General features: G+C 47.0%; 1 protein-coding gene across 2 annotated transcripts in view; it reads right to left on the bottom strand.

Annotated features, from left to right (window-relative positions):
• LOC123763277 (mucin-2) overlaps positions 1-18,277 on the bottom strand; it is a 67,777-nt gene that overhangs the window by 21,529 nt on the left and 27,971 nt on the right. Inside the window, exon 1 of one of the 2 annotated variants that reach the window (XM_069301724.1) lies at positions 3,478-3,524. The exons of the other annotated variant lie outside the window; for it this stretch is intronic. The gene's annotated coding sequence lies outside the window, so the exon portion shown is untranslated. Of the gene's footprint in view, positions 1-3,477; positions 3,525-18,277 lie in introns of those variants that run through there. 2 annotated transcript variants of the gene reach the window in all.

Genomic DNA, 18,277 nt, shown 5'->3' with positions numbered 1-18,277 from the left:
GTTACATCACCAGAAATCATTTATAAGGAGGAGTCCATCCTCTCTTGGAAGTCCTTCACGTAAATCACGAATAGAATTGGTGCCAATAATGATCCCTGTGGGACACCGCTAAGAATATCTCGTCACATTATGTACTATATGTTACATAGGTGTTCTTGACCCATTGTTACAACTTTCCAGCCACTCTCATGAGTTGCTTCAACTTGAGCACTGGTTTACTGTATCAAATTTGACAGTCTAAAAATCAGCAGTCTGTCCATCCCTGTCAGTCCTGTCTGATTTATGTTACCTTGTAACCGAATTCCATCTGATTTGTGATGCAGGATTTGCTGTCCCTGAATCATGTAGGAGTTCCGCTATAAAAAAAACCTTTTTATCCATATATTATAATAACATATTTCTTAGCATTGTTTCCACGAGCGAACATTGCACGACTGTAAGCGCCACAGTCTGTAGTTTAATACCTCACTTTTGGCTCCATTTTCGTATAGAGGTTACAACATTTCATGAACTTCATCTTTGTGGTAGCTTCAGCGCCTTCGTTCAGTTCCCCTCTACGATCTTCTTTGGTCCCAGAGCCTTTGTTGTGTCCACCTTAAGCTTGTGTGCTTAAGGAGGACACAGCACCATAAGCTGCTGTGTCTCCTTAACACCTTGTAGAAATTCTTCGCCTTAAGTAATCGCAGATCATTCCAATTCCATTTGTTTTGGTACACACTATCTCTGTTCAGGCAACTTCTCTATTTCTATTGTGAAGTTTTCTTGAAATCAGTTGTTTTCATTGTCCACGTCCTTATCATTCTCTGTGAATGTGCCTTCCCTTATCTTCATTACTTGTTCCTATTCTGTCGTTTTCATTTCGACTCAGTTGAGGATCAGTTTGAGTCTGCTTTATCTGCCATATCGTTTTCAAATTGCCTCTCTGCTTCTCTTCTAACTCTGACATACTCACTCCTGCCTTTCTCTTGCCCTCTCTCTCCTTCATGTCGTCATTTTGCCCCCTGTACCTTTCCCACCTTCTCAACCCGCAGGTGAATACGTGACAAATGTTGTAAAAAGTGTGACAATAGTGTGCATTATTGTGCAACGAAGTCATTATAACCTTTAGTAAAGGATATTAGTGTGTGAATGAGGATCCGCGAGACAATTGAAGGATGAAGCAGTCACTGAGGAGTCCCTTGGGTGAAAGTGTCTGGCACCCTCGTGGCCCCATCAGCGGCATCTAGTGGTTTAAGATTCAGCTACTGGGAACAAAACGTTCCAAGTAGCACGGGCTATGGGGAGCCCGTAGTGGACTTACCTGGCACAGGAGCGGGGCTGTAACTTGGCATCTAGTGATATTAACTTGGAAAATAAGTTATGACAGCAGCGGGAGGCGAGGAAGAGAGGTGGAGAAGGTGGAGAGAGAGAGGTGGAGAGAGAGAGGTGGAGAGAAGAGGTGGAGCCAGCACGTGAAGGGAGAGGTAGGGCTTAAGAAGTGAAGGGAAATAGTAACAACTGTTCCATTACACAATGGAATTTTAGTACCATGATACAATGAAGTGACAGTATTATGGCAGAATGAAGCTTCAGTACAATGGTACATTGAAACAACGGTACCTTAATGCAATTAAGCAACGGTGTCATGGTCTAAAGAAGCAACGGTAAAATAAAGCAATAGTACTATGGAACAATTAAGTAACGGTATCATGGTACAATGAAGCATCAGAACCACGGTACAGAGATTCAATGACATCACGATACGAGTATTACCATGGGGACGACAGTGTTATGATCGACTGAGGGAACACCCACATAACACCCACATAACACCCCACATAACACCCACATAACACCCCACATAACACCCACATAACACCCCACATAACACCCACATAACAGGAACAATGTTGTGACCACTGAGCTGTACACAGGTGAAGCAGTCGGTCAAGGAGAGCCATTGTAGCCAGTGATGTATTACAATCTAGGAGTATGTTGCTCAGTGTCGCCACACACACACACACCACACATCCTTCCCCCCCCACTCCTCACAACCCCACACCACACCCCCCATACAACCACACCCCCCCCCATACAACCACAACCCCCCATACAACCACACACCACATTTTCTGCAATACTTGTGAACACTGTACAACCGACGTACGTCACCGCTACACTGAGACACTGTACCAGTGTACCACCAACCACCAAGGGGGAAGAAATCAGAATATTCATATTTCGCCATCAATTGCCTTTTTCTTCTCAGATATGGCAAATCAAAACAGGTTTTATTTTTACCAATTTTCCGTACCAGCTTGGGGGGGGGGACATTTGATCTTCTCCTACCACCTTGAGAAGCTGTTATCGCTGACGGCAGCTTCAGAAACTGCTGTTATCTCTTGATCCAGCTTCAGAATATATATATAGTTAGGTTTTTCTTCTTTCAGTATTATCTGTTGAATAATTGCACACGTAATTGCCCTTGAATTAATAATTTTCCTAAAGCTGCTTTATGTATGATACAGGTTTTTTTTTTTTTGTTTTTGCTCAGTGCGGCAGAGAAACAGTTTAGTTGTTTGGGTTGAGGGAGGCGGCGAGCGGGTCCCAGCGTGACAAAAGCTCCGAATGTATGAGCAGGTGATTCACGCTTGTTTGACCGTGTACTTGTCTAGTGTGTGTTGGTCAGTGTGTGTAAACACAGTCGGCTGTGTGCTTATAGTTTTTCCCCTCTCATTGTGGATTGAGAGTGCACCAGCGGATTGAGGATTGAGAGGGAAGTGGGGGCGGGTGGTGCTCCAGCGTTGACGTCCTCTGACCGCTAGAAGTGGTTACTGTGGCTGGGAAGTTTGTCCGCTAGAAGTGGTTACTGTCTCGCTGGGAAGGTTGTCCGCTAGAAGTGGTTACTCTGTCACTGGGAAGTTTGTCCGCTAGAAGTGGTTACTGTCTCGCTGGGAAGGTTGTCCGCTAGAAGTGGTTACTCTGTCACTGGGAAGTTTGTCCGCTAGAAGTGGTTACTCTCTCGCTGGGAAGGTTGTCCGCTAGAAGTGGTTACTCTCTCGCTGGGAAGGTTGTCCGCTAGAAGTGGTTATTCTCTCGCTGGGAAGGTTGTCCGCTAGAAGTGGTTATTCTCTCGCTGGGAAGGTTGTCCGCTAGAAGTGGTTACTCTCTCGCTGGGAAAGTTGTCCGCTAGAAGTGGTTACTCTCTCGCTAGGAAGGTTGTCTAGAGCAGTGTTGCGAGCTGCAGACATTCATATAGAAACGTGTCGTTTGTGGTGGCAGTTCAATGTCGGCGGAAAATTGGCACCTTCCTTGTGGAGCGGACCTTCCCACAGCCCCCGTACACTGGGGGTTAAATAGTTAGATGTCTAAATACGAAATCTGTACACGCATGTACCGTACGTACGTACATGTGCGTGAGAGAGAGAGAGAGAGGGCAGGGAAGCGTGATTCACAAACAGCAGTACTACATGGGGTGACAGGTGAGCATCCACTTACCTGTGAGGACTGTGGTGGTGGTGAGAGAGCGCGTGTGTGTGGGCAAGTGGCTTGAGTGACACTGGCTCCACCTCCCCCATCACCCACCATCATCACACACCTACTCCCTCCAAGCCCGCCCCACACACTCGTTTTTAGCCTTCACTGTTTTTTCTTCATATATCATATATCATATATATATATATATATATATATATATATATATATATATATATGTCGTACCTAGTAGCCAGAACTCACTTCTCAGCCTACTATGCGAGGCCCGATTTGCCTAATAAGCCAAGTTTTACTGAATTAATATATTTTCTCTAATTTTTTTCTTATGAAATGATAAAGCTACCCATTTCATTATGTATGAGGTCAATTTTTTTTTTATTGGAGTTAAAATTAACGTAGATATATGACCGAACCTAACCAACCCTACCTAACCTAACCTAACCTATCTTTATAGGTTAGGTTAGGTTAGGTAGCCGAAAACGTTAGGTTAGGTAGGTTAGGTTGTCGAAAAAACATTAATTCATGAAAACTAGGCTTATTAGGCAAATTGGGCCATGCATAGTAGGCTGAGAAGTGAGTTCTGGCTACTAGGTACGACATATATATATATATATATATATATATATATATATATATATATATATATATATATATATATATATATATATATATATAAATGTTTTATAAATCTGTAAATTATAGATGACATCCAATTCGTTTCTATTATTATGACATGACAAGAGAGGTGTGAGGATGGGAGGTGGGTGTAAGTAAGTAATTATCAAAAGAAGGCACCAAACCGGGAAGGCTCTGTAGCACCATTAAATGTGCGGAATAATCAGAGGGCGCTAAATATCACCAAGGATGCCAATACGAGTACAAAAACGCATAAGCCGAACGATATAAAAATTATCCGAGTCACCAAGCCGGTTACGGTGGTAGGATGACGGTCACGAGGAAACAACACTTAAGAGTACGTAGTTTGTTACCAGTAACAGACGTGGAGGTGGGTGTAGAGGGTGAACACAGGGAGGGAGGTGACGTGAGAGTCTGGGTGAGTGTTGGGTGAACTCATCCGCTGCTGCTGGAATACACAATTACCGTCCCTCGTTAATAACGACTCGAGGACCAGCTGGACACGAGTGTTACAGCCTTTCGCAAACTTTTTCCCCCCAAGGGTCTCTTATTTAGTGGCAGAATATTGTGGGTGTTGTAGTCTGACAGAGAGCATTGTTCTGTGGATGGTCAGCATGACGCGGAGGGTCGCTGGCTGTGCTCGTGGTCGTTGTTCGAGGGTGTCCTTGGGGCTCTCAGACTCCTGCTGGGATCGTCAATTATTGCTCTATCTTAGTTTTCTGCAGAGGTTGGTAGCACTGGTATATGTTGGTTCTCGCAAAGTTAGGTTAGGTATTTAAGACATTTGTAGTGCATTATATGGTCTGTATCATTGTCGCATTTCACATTCCTATTTATGAAGTTTTTCAGTGTGGGTACTTTGAAGGTTGTGGTCATCTGTGTTTATAGGAACAGTGTGGTGATATGTCTTGTTCAGTGCTGGGTGGAAGGCTAGGCTACGTCAGGTTTAGTGCTGGGTGGAAGGCTAAGGCTACGTCAGGTTAAGTAGTGGGTGGAAGGCTAGGCTACGTCAGGTTCAGTGCTGGGTGGAAGGCTAGGCTACGTCAGGTTCAGTGCTGGGTGGAAGGCTAAGGCTACGTCAGGTTAAGTAGTGGGTGGAAGGCTAGGCTACGTCAGGTTCAGTGCTGGGTGGAAGGCTAGGCTACGTCAGGCTCAGTGCTGGGTGGAAGGCTAGGATACGTCAGGTTCAGTGCTGGGTGGAAGGCTAGGCTACGTCAGGTTCAGTGCTGGGTGGAAGGCTAAGGCTACGTCAGGTTAAGTAGTGGGTGGAAGGCTAGGCTACGTCAGGTTCAGTGCTGGGTGGAAGGCTAGGCTACGTCAGGCTCAGTGCTGGGTGGAAGGCTAGGATACGTCAGGTTCAGTGCTGGGTGGAAGGCTAGGCTACGTCAGGTTCAGTGCTGGGTGGAAGGCTATAGGCTACGTCAGGTTCAGTGCTGGGTGGAAGGCTAGGCTACGTCTGGTTCAGTGCTGGGTGGAAGGCTAGGCTACGTCAGGTTCAGTGCTGGGTGGAAGGCTAGGCTACGTCAGGTTCAGTGCTGGGTGGAAGGCTAGGCTACGTCAGGTTCAGTACTGGGTGGAAGTCTAGGCTACGTCAGGTTCAGTACTGGGTGGAAGGCTAGGCTACGTCAGGTTCAGTGCTGGGTGGAAGGCTAGGCTACGTCAGGTTCAGTACTGGGTGGAAGGCTAGGCTACGTCAGGTTCAGTACTGGGTGGAAGGCTAGGCTACGTCAGGTTCAGTTCTGGGTGGAAGGCTAGGCTACGTCAGGTTCAGTACTGGGTGGAAGGCTAGGCTACGTCAGGTTCAGTACTGGGTGGAAGGCTAGGCTACGTCAGGTTCAGTACTGGGTGGAAGGCTAGGCTACGTCAGGTTCAGTTCTGGGTGGAAGGCTAGGCTACGTCAGGTTCAGTACTGGGTGGAAGGCTAGGCTACGTCAGGTTCAGTACTGGGTGGAAGGCTAGGCTACGTCAGGTTCAGTACTGAGTGGAAGGCTAGGCTACGTCAGGTTCAGTTCTGGGTGGAAGGCTAGGCTACGTCAGGTTCAGTGCTGGGTGGAAGGCTAGGCTACGTCAGGTTCAGTGCTGGGTGGAAGGCTAGGCTACGTCAGGTTCAGTGCTGGGTGGAAGGCTAGGCTACGTCAGGTTTAGTGCTGGGTGGAAGGCTAGGCTACGTCAGGTTCAGTCCTAGGTGGAAGGCCAGCCTAAATTCAGTACTGGGCGGCAGATTACTATAAATGAGAACACGAGAGGTGTCAGAATTAATCGGTTACGAGTATCTGCTCGAGTCTACCTACTTGGAGGAATAAATCCCACAGAAAGCAAATTCACAGATGATGATGGAGACATTCCTAAATCTTTCAGGGTGTATAGTGGTCAGAGCAGCAGTCACTGACCGAAGCAAGGAGCCCGGGGTTCCAACAGCGGGGTAGTAAAGCTGATCTTATGCCTAACACCACGTCAACATCTAGCAATATAATACGATTATTGTCACTTTTTTACAGTAAATTTCAAACCGACTTCTGCCTCATCCACTAACAAAGAGTGCTCAGGTAGCCCCTTGTGAAGGGCGGGCAGGTGAGTTGACAGTATAATCCGAGTGAAGGGCTGGCAGAGGAACGCATAGTATACCCCGAGTGAAGGGCTGGCGAGAGGACCGATGGTATACTCTGAGTGAAGGGGAAGCAATATTGTGCAAATTGTGACATGAGAGGCAGGAGCGGCGCTGAAGTAAAGGCACAATGGCCACCCTCTCTCCAGCTATGATTATCCTAGAGTGAAAGTGTTTCCTGGGTCACGGGAGCTCCAGGGGTCAGCCAGGTCGGTGTTCCATGGTGTTTCCTGGGCCACGGAGCTCCAGGGGGTCAGCCATGCTGACGTTACGACTGGTGATGGGGGAACTGGACGACGTCACGACTGGTGACGAGGAACTGGATGATGTCATGGAGAGCAGAAGGCTGACTAGCACATGTACATCTGTATTCGTGTGGATTCTGTCACTCCACTTCGGGTGCTGAAGGAGCCGTTGTTTGACACTAACATTGTGTCGTGGCAGACCCTCCACAACACTACTCAGTCCACTGCTGGCTCTGGGGCCCTTGTGCAACGCCCTCAATACCGTGGAGGTGCGTGTCCTCTCCATATACTCTCACCAGCGTCGCTAATTCCCAAACCTGAGCGTCATTTGACGTTTTTCCGTATAACGGAAATTAAATATTTATGGTTTTCCTCGTCTCTGTAGCATGACTTCATCCTGTCTTGCATTTCGTCACGATTAGTGGTGTTGACTTGTACGACAGTGAACCCAGGAGACGTCCAGGGCGCATGAAGGCTGCGAGCTGGCCCGTTGAGGGACCTCTCCAGACTATGGGCCCAGACCGTTGAGGAACCTCTTACATGCTGTAGACCCGCCCGTTAAATAAGCTTTAAGTACATTGAATCACCCCCTTCCCCCTCACTATTTTCTGATGGTTGGCTTGGACGTCTAACGCACTATAGACAGCGCCTATTGGACAAGCTTTAACGGTAAACTAATGGTCGAATCGACTATTGGAAATGTCTAGCTAACCTAACGCCCAATTCCTAGCGATCAACGCCCTTTGCAACAGCTGTTACCCAAGCAGCAGCCTGCACGACACGGTCAGTAGGTCCAGAAATATTATCGTTTATGGAGGATGGATAGCCTAGCCTCGCTACAACACAGCATGTTGGAGTTCATTGTTATGAATCCAAGGTATGAATCCCAGGGTTTCATACCATGGACAATTTTGCTTTGACCGATAATCAGATAATCAACATTAACAAATGTTGATTATCTGATCTAGAGAACAGTATTTAAATATTTAAACTCAAAATTACAGTCACCAGATGGTGGTCGTGACAGGCCAGATGGTGGCAAGTTATATTGTACTCGAGCTCCTTGTAGTCTTCCATAATATTCATCATTTATGTAATTTTTGCATCAGCAGCAGAGACTTTAATGAAGGAGTCTGCGTACACCCTGAGTGTGTGCTCACCTAGTTGTGCTTGCGGGGGTTGAGCTTTGGCTCTTTGGTCCCGCCTCTCAACTGTCAATCAACTGGTGTACAGATTCCTGAGCCTACTGGGCTCTATCATATCTACATTTGAAACTGTGTATGGAGTCAGCCTCTACCACATCACTGCCTGATGCATTCCACCTGTTAACTACTCTGACACCAAAAAAGATCTTTCAAACGTCCCTGTGGCTCATTTGGGTACTCAGTTTCCACCTGTGTCCCCTTGTTCGCGTTCCACCCGTGTTAAACAGTTTCTCTTTATCTACCCTGTCGATTCCTCTGAGAATTGTGTAGGTAGTGATCATGTCTCCCCTTACTCTTCTGTCTTCCAGTGTCGTGAGGTGCATCTCACGCAGCCTTTCCTCATAACTCATGCCTCTTAGTTCTGGGACTAGCCTAGTGGCATACCTCTAAACTTTTTCCAGCTTCGTCTTACGCTTGACAAGGTACGGGCTCCATGCTGGGGCCGCATACTCCAGGATTGGTCTTACATATGTGGTATACAAGGTTCTGAATGATTCCTTACACAGGTTCCTGAAGGCAGTTTTGATGCTAACCAGCCTCGCATACGCCATTGTTATTCTTTTTATGTGGGCTTCAGGAGACAGGTTTGGTGTGATATCAACTCCTAGATCTTTCTCTGTCCGTTTCATAAAGGACTTCATCTCCCATTCGGTATCTTGTGTCTGGCCTCCTATTTCCTCCGCCTAATTTCATTACCTTACATTTACTCGGGTTGAAATTTAGTAGCCATTTGTTGGATCATTCATTCAGTCTGTCTAGGTCATCTTGTAGCCTCATACTATCTTCCTCTGTCTTAATCATCCTCATAATTTTTGCATCATCATCAAACATTGAGAGGAACGATTCTATACCCTCTGGTAGATCATTTACATATATCAGAAATAGTATAGGTGCAAGGCCTGAACCCTGCGGGACTTCACTGGTGACGCCTCGCCAATCTGAGGCCTGACCCCTCACAGTGATCCGCTGTCTTCCGTTACTTAGGTACTCCCTTATCCAATGGAGTACCTTCCCTTTCACTTCTGCCTGCATCTCCAAAGTAGTTGGCAGTGGCCTATATGTGTGTGTGTGTGTGTGTGTGTGTGTGTGTGTGTGTGTGTGTGTGTGTGTGTGTGTGTCCATCCTGTGAAGATATTCCACTCACTCAAGAATGTGAAACCACTATTACATCTCAGCATTCCTGAAATCACAAAGTCAAAGACTGAGACGAGGCACCACAGTATGGTAAGTCCAGCTTCCAGACCAGGAGGGCGAGGGGCCAAGGCAGCCCTGGAGGACACAGATAAGCACTACGCCGTTAACTACAAGGACAGTCTGTCCCTGATATGATAAATGGTTGAAGCGATTGATCGGTATTTTATCGCTTATGACAGCTAGCCATCACCGGAGCATGCGGGCGACTTTCACTGCGTTGGTCCTCAACTGCAGTGAAGGGTGAGGGCTGGCCCGCTTGTCTCTCCAGGGAGGGTGAGGGCTGGCCCGCTTGTCTCTCCAGGGAGGGTGAGGGCTGGCCCGCTTGTCTCTCCAGGTGAGGGTGAGGGCTGGCCCGCTTGTCTCTCCAGGTGAGGGTGAGGGCTGGCCCGCTTGTCTCTCCAGGGAGGGTGAGGGCTGGCCCGCTTGTCTCTCCAGGGAGGGTGAGGGCTGGCCCGCTTGTCTCTCCAGGGAGGGTGAGGGCTGGCCCGCTTGTCTCTCCAGGTGAGGGGTGAGGGCTGGCCCGCTTGTCTCTCCAGGTGAGGGGTGAGGGCTGGCCCGCGTGTCTCTCCAGGTGAGGGCTGGCCCGCTTGTCTCTCCAGGTGAGGGCTGGCCCACTTGTCTCTCCAGGTGAGGGGTGAGGGCTGGCCCGCGTGTCTCTCCAGGTGAGGGCTGGCCCGCTTGTCTCTCCAGGTGAGGGCTGGCCCGCTTGTCTCTCCAGGTGAGGGGTGAGGGTTGGCCCGCGTCTCTCTCCAGGTGAGGGCTGGCCCGCATGTAGGGTGGAGGTGCCTGTAGGCGGCCACCTTACAAGGCTCTTCCCGATGTTTATTTTTACGTAAGAGCTGTTCGAAAGGAATTTACTCGTCACAAATAATATCTTGGGAGCACAATATATATATATTTTAAGACATTCTCTCCTCAAATATGTAAATATATCCGTCAATATGATGATAACTAAACGCGCAGTAGAGCAAGGGCGCATCTTAGCGGTCCGGGATATTTGACTTTCGTAAAAAACTATTAAATTTTAACAAAATATTGAAGATATTGATAGACTAACATGCTTTTTCCCCTCGTTCAAGCCAAGGATGGTCGTGTAGGGCGTAGAGACACTTCCTGATCCACCAGACTGTGAACACTTCCCGGGTGAGAGGAGTGTGGTGAGGATTACCTCCTGGTCTCACCAGATGGCCGGGCTCCCAAGGGTCTGGCATCAAGTAATGCTTGTGTTTTGATGAAGAAACGAGAGAGATCCTGACTGTTGCAGGCGACTACTGAAGGTGGGGCAGTGTGTATGTGTGTGTGTGTGTGTGTGTGTGTGTGTGTGTATGTGTGTATGTGTGTATGTGTGTATGTGTGTATGTGTGTATGTGTGTGTGTGTGTGTGTGTGTGTAATAACAAACATACAATGGTGAACCCCTACACGGCTGCAACAGCAATCATCCACGCGACGCCTGGAGTATGCGGCACCAGCATGGAGCCCGTACCTTGTCAAGCACAAGACGAAGCTGAAAAACGTTCAGAGGTATGCCATTAGCTAACGACACTTGAATTCGGAAGTGTAAGGGGAGACATGATCACTACCTACAAAATTATCAAAGGGATTGACAGGGTAGATAAGGATAAACTATTCAACACGGGTGGGACTCGAACAAGGGGTCACAGGTGGAAACCGAGTACCCACATGAGCCACAGGGACGTTAGAAGGAACTTTTTCGGTGTCAGAGTAGTTAACGCATGGAATGCATTAGGCAGTGATGTGGTGGAGGCTGACTCCATACACAGTTTCAAATGTAGATATGATAGAGCCCAGTAGGCTCAGGAATCTGTACACCAGTTGATTGACAGTTGAGAGGCGGGACCAGAGCCAGAGCTCAACCCCCGCAAGCACAACTAGGCGAGTGCACAGCTACAGCAGTGATAATCCACCGGGCTACAGAACTCATCATCTACACGACTGTATTCCTACTGGCAAGGAATCAATGCAGAGTCATCTCAGTCTTGTGAGTGTCGATGCTCGACACGCATTATCAACACACGATAAATGAAAGAAATTAAAAATTGGAGAGTCCGAGATCAGAAAATTTGAAATTTTCTCTAAACAGCCCCACTTCGTCAATGCCAAATGCTCGTTAATTCAACCAACAAACCCGTTCATGAATGAAAAACTGTTTACACGAATGACAAGCGATGACGTTCGGTGATTTCTCGAACAGTCCTTCGCTGACAACTTCTGTTCGAATGGCAGCTCTGTAAATGCTTTATCCATGTAATTCAAATACAAACACAGTTTTTCCATTTATAAACAAGGGTTTGATAACTAGATTAACGAGCATTTACCTTTGTTGATGAGGACAGGCTGTTAAATATATGACTGCGTCTCTGGGAACAGCTGCTGCTGCTGCTCTAGGACAAGCCTCGCCCGAGTTAAAAGATTTACCAGTATAATAAAAACACCTAACTTAACCTACCCTAAGCCTAACACCATATAAAACTATGATTAATACAAAAATTAATTTCTATTTGAGAAAACACCGTTATACCTTATAATGTACAGAACAATTCATGAATGTGTATGGACGAGTATAGCTAGGCTGCTTGTAAAGTACATTTAATTTTTAAACAAGAAGAGTTATAAAAATCTTAAGTTTCAGGTCAGAAAGAGTTGGATCTCACGGGATCCAACTCTTGGTCAAAAAGAGTTGGATCCCGTGACAGTAGTTTGAAATAGCAATCGGATTCGAAGCAGATAAACTAAATTCTGTTACGCCTTCCATCTAAACTCCATCATCCTTGGTCCTCAAGGTTCCATTTTGTTGAATTTTTTGTTTTGTTTTGTGGCAAATACCAAGGCTAGACAAGTGTTTTATTATTATTATTATCATTATTGTTCTACCACAGACGTGGCCACACATTTACAATGCTAACCAGCATATATACATTTTCTTCTGTCCTCCATGGACGGGGTTAAGAGATTTGTTAAACATGAGCTCTCGGTAGACGGGAGCGAGTAACACACAAGCTTACCGTACAAGACCGACGCGTTCCACACCTCACCGTCCCTATGGTCCTCAGGGAGTCGTAGTGTCCTTAGTGAGTCACAGGTTTGCTAAACTGGTAAGGCAAAACCATCACACACACACACACACACACAGGACTTCTCCCACCAGAACTTGATTAAGATGCATAGCAGTGATGGTGGCTGATGGAGGTGGTGACTACGGGGGGGCTCACCATAGCCCGTGCTACTTGGAATTTTTTGTTCCAGATAGCAAATCTTAAATACCAGCAAACAAGGAGGTGGTGATGGGGGCGGCGCTGGTGTCGGCGGTGATGGAGGAGGTGGTGCTTGTGGTGGTGATGGTGGTGGTAGTGGCGGCTGCGGCAGTGATGGTGGTAGTGGCGGCTCCGGCGGTGTCCGGGGCGGCTCGTCGCCTGCGGTGAGGTGAGGTGAGGTGGGAGGGGGGGGGGTGTGGACACGGGGGAGGTATGATAATCTTCGCTGTAAATCACCGATCACGTTTCTCTAATTTAATATATAATTATCATAAGATTTATTGTCGACCTAAAGTTTCTCCGGTACAGTTTGAAATTACCAGATTGCTGGCAGAGTAGTTAACGTACTGGAGTGACATCAATTAAACCATCCGTAATTTAAGGTTCGGTTTGATTTAGTACCAGTACTCAGCCCTTCCCCAACACTACGCTTGTTAATCCAATAAGCAAAGTACCCATTGTTTATGAGTGAAACCTGGTTTTAAACACGACACACAACTGATGATTATCGAACTTTCCTCGAATATTGTTTCGTTACCTTCCTATGTTCGAATCAACCCGTCCTCAGACCAAGTCCATTCCATCCAGCGGTCGACCCCCAAAGACGCGTTCATATATTTTAACATGATGTTCATTCAAAACAGGAATTTTCCAAAATAAAAAAATAGTATGATTCTATATTACCATATTGTAAATATTTAGGCATTGGTTAGGTTAGGTGTTTAGGATCTGTTAGCGATTATTTGTATTTGTAGTACGTGGGTGAAGCATTTACAGCGTTGTGGTTCGAACAAAATTCGTCAGTGAAGCACTTGTTCCGGAAGTGTTCGAACGTCAGCAGTTGTGAATCGTGTGTAAACCGTTTATTCTTCATACACAGGGGGTTTGGCGGGTGCATGGGGCCAGATTCACGAAAGCACTTACACTAGCACTTACGAACGTGTACATCTTTCCTTAATCTTTGACGGCTTTGGTTACATTTATTAAACAGTTTACAAGCATGAAAACTTCCCAATCAACTGTTGTTATTGTTCTAAACAGCCTCCTGGTGCTTCGTAGCTCATTAACTGTTTAATAATTGTAAACAAAGCCGCCAAAGATTGAGAAAAGATGTACAGGTTCGAAAGTGCTTTCGTAAGTGGTTTCGTGAATCTGGCCCCAAGTGCTTGTAATCCCGCTGCCAACCCCCGCTGTAAATAATCCCCGCAGCGTAATCCCGCTGCCACAGGTGGATTTGTTCCTCACAGAGGTCATTTACAAATAATCGTCAACACAGCCTAAACCCTAACCTAACCTATTCCTAGAACTCTAATATATAATAATATTAATATATAATAATACTAATATATGATAATATAAATATATAAATGAGAACACATCAATTTTTAATACGCATTACCTTAAAATTGATCAATGCGCCTTTTGGAATGGCCGTGGGACTATCAATGAATGATTGAAAAGTTTAACCCACTTACTACATATATAAATAATTGTCAACAGAAGCTAAACACCTAACCTAGCCTAACCTAACTCAACCTAACGTAACCTAACCTAACTCAACCTAACCTTACCTAACCTACGCCTGCCTTTTCACAACATTCCAAAATATAATATTAATTTATATTCGAAAAAATCCTATTTTGAATTCACGGTTCATTAAAATTTATGAATACGTCTTTGGGGGTCGGCGGCCGGATGGACGAGTATGCCCGAGGACAGGTTCCTATACCCTCGAGCAGCCTGGTTTTGGTTGTATTTGTCCTGAGGCTCGTCAACCACGGGTAGGTTATTATGACCACCACAGAAGCTCACTGACCAGCCAGCAACCATACTTCACTGCTGATCATCCTGCCCCTCCGCCCAAAATGCTGCTACTTGTGTGTGTTCCGCTGGCCAGTAGGTAACGTAGAGCCTGTAGGGAAGGAAGGAGTGGTCTGGAGGCATCATGGAGGCGACCTCAGGGTGGGAATGTAACAAAAAAATCCTCCTCGAAAAGGATTTAGATTTTCAGTTTACCACAAGTCCACGGGTGATGGCGTGTAGCCGCCCATGACGGCAGGTGAGAGAGTGTGGCAGCACAGCCAGTGATGGCAGTTATCACTGATGTGTGAAGGTCTTTGCTGATACCCAGCAGGTGATTGATATTTGTAACGTCAAACCGACGCTGTACACCAACAGTCAGACGGAACACCGGTCCCCAGGAACTCCCCCCCTGGGGTACAGCCACCACCGGGGGTACAGCCACCACCGGGGGTACACAACAGGTACCACAAAATGCGACAAGACGACTCGTAAGTTTGGGAGATAATGAAGAGGTTGAGGTGTATCTTATTGTCTCACTCAACCTCCTTGAATTATGAAGAAGATCACAGGAGAAGGAGGAAGACAAGACATTATGGCCGACAGTGGTCCCTTAACTACTAATGACTCAACTACAATCATTTCCAGCAGCGACTGAATCACCAACGAATTGAGACTCGCTGGAAAATGCAGCCAAAGTTGTTATGTGAAGTTTTTCATAGTTATTAAGATAATTTCCATGATATAATTAAAATAAAAAAGTGTGTGTGTGTGTGTGTGTGTGTGTGTGTGTGTGTGTGTGTGCGTGTGTGTGTGTGTGTGTGTGTGTGTGTGTGTGTGTGTGTGTATGTGTATGTGTATGTGTGCGTGTGCGTGTGTGTGTGTGTGTGTGTGTGTGTGTGTGTGTGTGTGTGTGTGTGTGTATGTGTATGTGTGTGTGTGTGTGTGTGTGTGTGTGAGTGTGTGTGTGTGTGTGTGTGTGCGGGTGCGCGTGTGTGTGTGTGTGTGTGTGTGTGTGTGTGTGAGTGTGCGCGCGCTCTTATAACTTTCGCTGGAACATTTCTACAACCTGAGCGCACAATTAAACACGTGGTTTTTTTTCATAATACATAATATTCACTTTTGGATGACATGTGGACATGTGTGAGCCAGAGTGAAAGTGGAGTCACGCTACGACTCCTGCTGCTGGAGGCTGCGAGTAGCTCACTCTGGCCCTCAGCCTCCACGCTTCACCTTACTCTCCTTACTTAATGTACCAACCATGACTTACACACGGGATCACCATAGCCCGTGCTACATGGACACTTCATCCTGAGTAGCTAAATCTTTAACAACTACAGCAACAACAGTTAATGCTACAGTACGGGCTCACCATAGCCCGTGCTACATGGACACTTCGTTCTGAGTAGCTAAATCTGAAACAGTTAATGCTCAGACAGCACCGCTCCTATGCCAGGTAAGTCCTCTACGGGCTCACCATAGCCCGTGATACTTGGAACTTGTTCCGAGTAGCTGAATCTATAACAACAGTTAAAGCTTTTCACAGATTAAGGAGCAAATCAAGAAGAAAATGCTCCCAACTATCAAGTCGCCACAGAGCCAAAGTAGCAGAAGGAAGATCCACTGCGATACGGTACGAACAAGCCACTGGCTACTCCTCTTTCAAGCCTGACAAAAAGATATCCAGAGACATTGCAGTAGCCATGCACAGACTCAGACTTGGTTACAAGTTCTGCTGGGAGGTAATGAACCCAATAGTTAAAAGAGTGTCACATCTGTGGAACAGAAGCAGAGGCGCCACTATTGCACTACTTACTGGAATGTGAAGCTACTGAAGCCCTGCGCATCAAACTCAACATTAAACCAACGACAACAGCTGCATTACATGCACATTCCACAGCGACTACAATGATTAGAAAAGCCGTTGAGGAATGGGACTTACTGGTGAACATTCTGTATCTACATCCGCCACCAAGATAATGTTATTAAAACAAGACTAAAACCAGTGCACTAAAACAGAAGCGAAAAAAGAAACAGGGAAAAAGGAGGAAACCCCACCTCCATTTAAAAACTTTGACCCAAATATCACAGTAATACTGTTATCGCGAGTAACCGAACTCAATTACGGGCTCACCATAGCCCGTGCTACATGGACATTTCGTTCTGAGTAGCTAAATCTAAAACAACAACAGCTAATGCTCACACAACCCGGCTCCTGTGCCAGGTAAGTCCACTACGGGATCACCATAGCCCGTGCTACTTGCAACTTTTTGTCCCAATAACTGAATCTAAAACAACAACTAATGCTCTTACGGGCTATTCATGCCCGTGCCACATCTTGGGTTAGCTTAACCTCCATCAATCAATCGCTAATGCTCGATCCTGCAGACACAAATAGATGACTACACGCACACTCACACATTAACTAGAAGGCACTTTAAAAACAGGTCCTGCAAGGTTGCAGAACTGCGTTATCCAGTGTGGTCACGCGGGCGGGCTGCCGGGGCCCAAGAACCCGACCTCACCTGGTGTCACCTGACGTCTGTATCAACAACATAGGTAAACCAACCCACCTAATTCATCGTAGGCAGCTGGTCTACCCTGGTGTACCATCCCACATGATGGGAGACAATAATATAGGGTGAAAAACTTACACACGCGCGCGTGCAGGGACAGCAATACACACTCACGCACGTGCACACACGCACGTGCACGTACACCTGCACTATCATAAACATCCATCATTCATAATACCTCGACCAACACTGTTCCCTGGAATACTTTTCTGTTATTTTCTGTTTCCCCCCAGTCTGTGAACCCCAGTCTGTGAACCCCAGTCTGTGAACCCCAGGCTGTGAACCCCAGTCTGTGAACCCCAGGCTGTGAACCCCAGGCTGTGAACCCCAGTCTGTGAACCCCAGTCTGTGAACCCCAGTCTGTGAACCCCAGTCTGTGAACCCCCAGTCTGTGAACCCCAGTCTGTGAACCCCAGTCTGTGAACCCCAGGCTGTGAACCCCAGTCTGTGAACCCCAGGCTGTGAACCCCAGGCTGTGAACCCCAGTCTGTGAACCCCAGTCTGTGAACCCCAGTCTGTGAACCCCAGTCTGTGAACCCCAGTCTGTGAACCCCAGTCTGTGAACCCCAGGCTGTGAACCCCCAGTCTGTGAACCCCAGTCTGTGAACCCCAGGCTGTGAACCCCAGTCTGTGAACCCCAGTCTGTGAACCCCAGTCTGTGAACCCCAGTCTGTGAACCCCAGTCTGTGAACCCCAGGCTGTGAACCCCCAGTCTGTGAACCCCAGTCTGTGAACCCCAGGCTGTGAACCCCAGTCTGTGAACCCCAGTCTGTGAACCCCAGTCTGTGAACCCCAGTCTGTGAACCCCAGGCTGTGAACCCCAGTCTGTGAACCCCAGTCTGTGAACCCCAGTCTGTGAACCCCAGGCTGTGAACCCCAGTCTGTGAACCCCAGTCTGTGAACCCCAGTCTGTGAACCCCAGGCTGTGAACCCCCAGTCTGTTAGTCTTGATTGGGGGAACAGGTGAGAACGAGGCGCCTATATTGCAGGTGTGTGTGTGTGTGTGGACCCAGATACCTGTGTGTGGCAGTGGTGTAGGTCACGGAGAAAGACAGGTGTGTGCCGGAGTAACTGTCTTGTGGGCTACCCCAACACCTGGAGGTCAAAGGTCACGCCAGACGGAGACTCTCAACTCAAAAGACAACACTGATCCTTTTTTGTGTTCCAAGTTACCTTAATTATATTGTCTTTCTTATGGCGTCTCGTGTGTCTGAGTGGCACGCGAGGGTGTGTGTGTGTATGTTTGGTGAGGGTGTGTGTGTGTGTGT

The sequence above is a fragment of the Procambarus clarkii genome, chromosome 5, assembly GCF_040958095.1.
Source record: "Procambarus clarkii isolate CNS0578487 chromosome 5, FALCON_Pclarkii_2.0, whole genome shotgun sequence".
In the NCBI taxonomy this organism is placed as follows: domain Eukaryota; kingdom Metazoa; phylum Arthropoda; class Malacostraca; order Decapoda; family Cambaridae; genus Procambarus; species Procambarus clarkii.
Note: the sequence above shows the minus strand (reverse complement) of the source record. Positions and strands in the feature narration are given on the sequence as shown.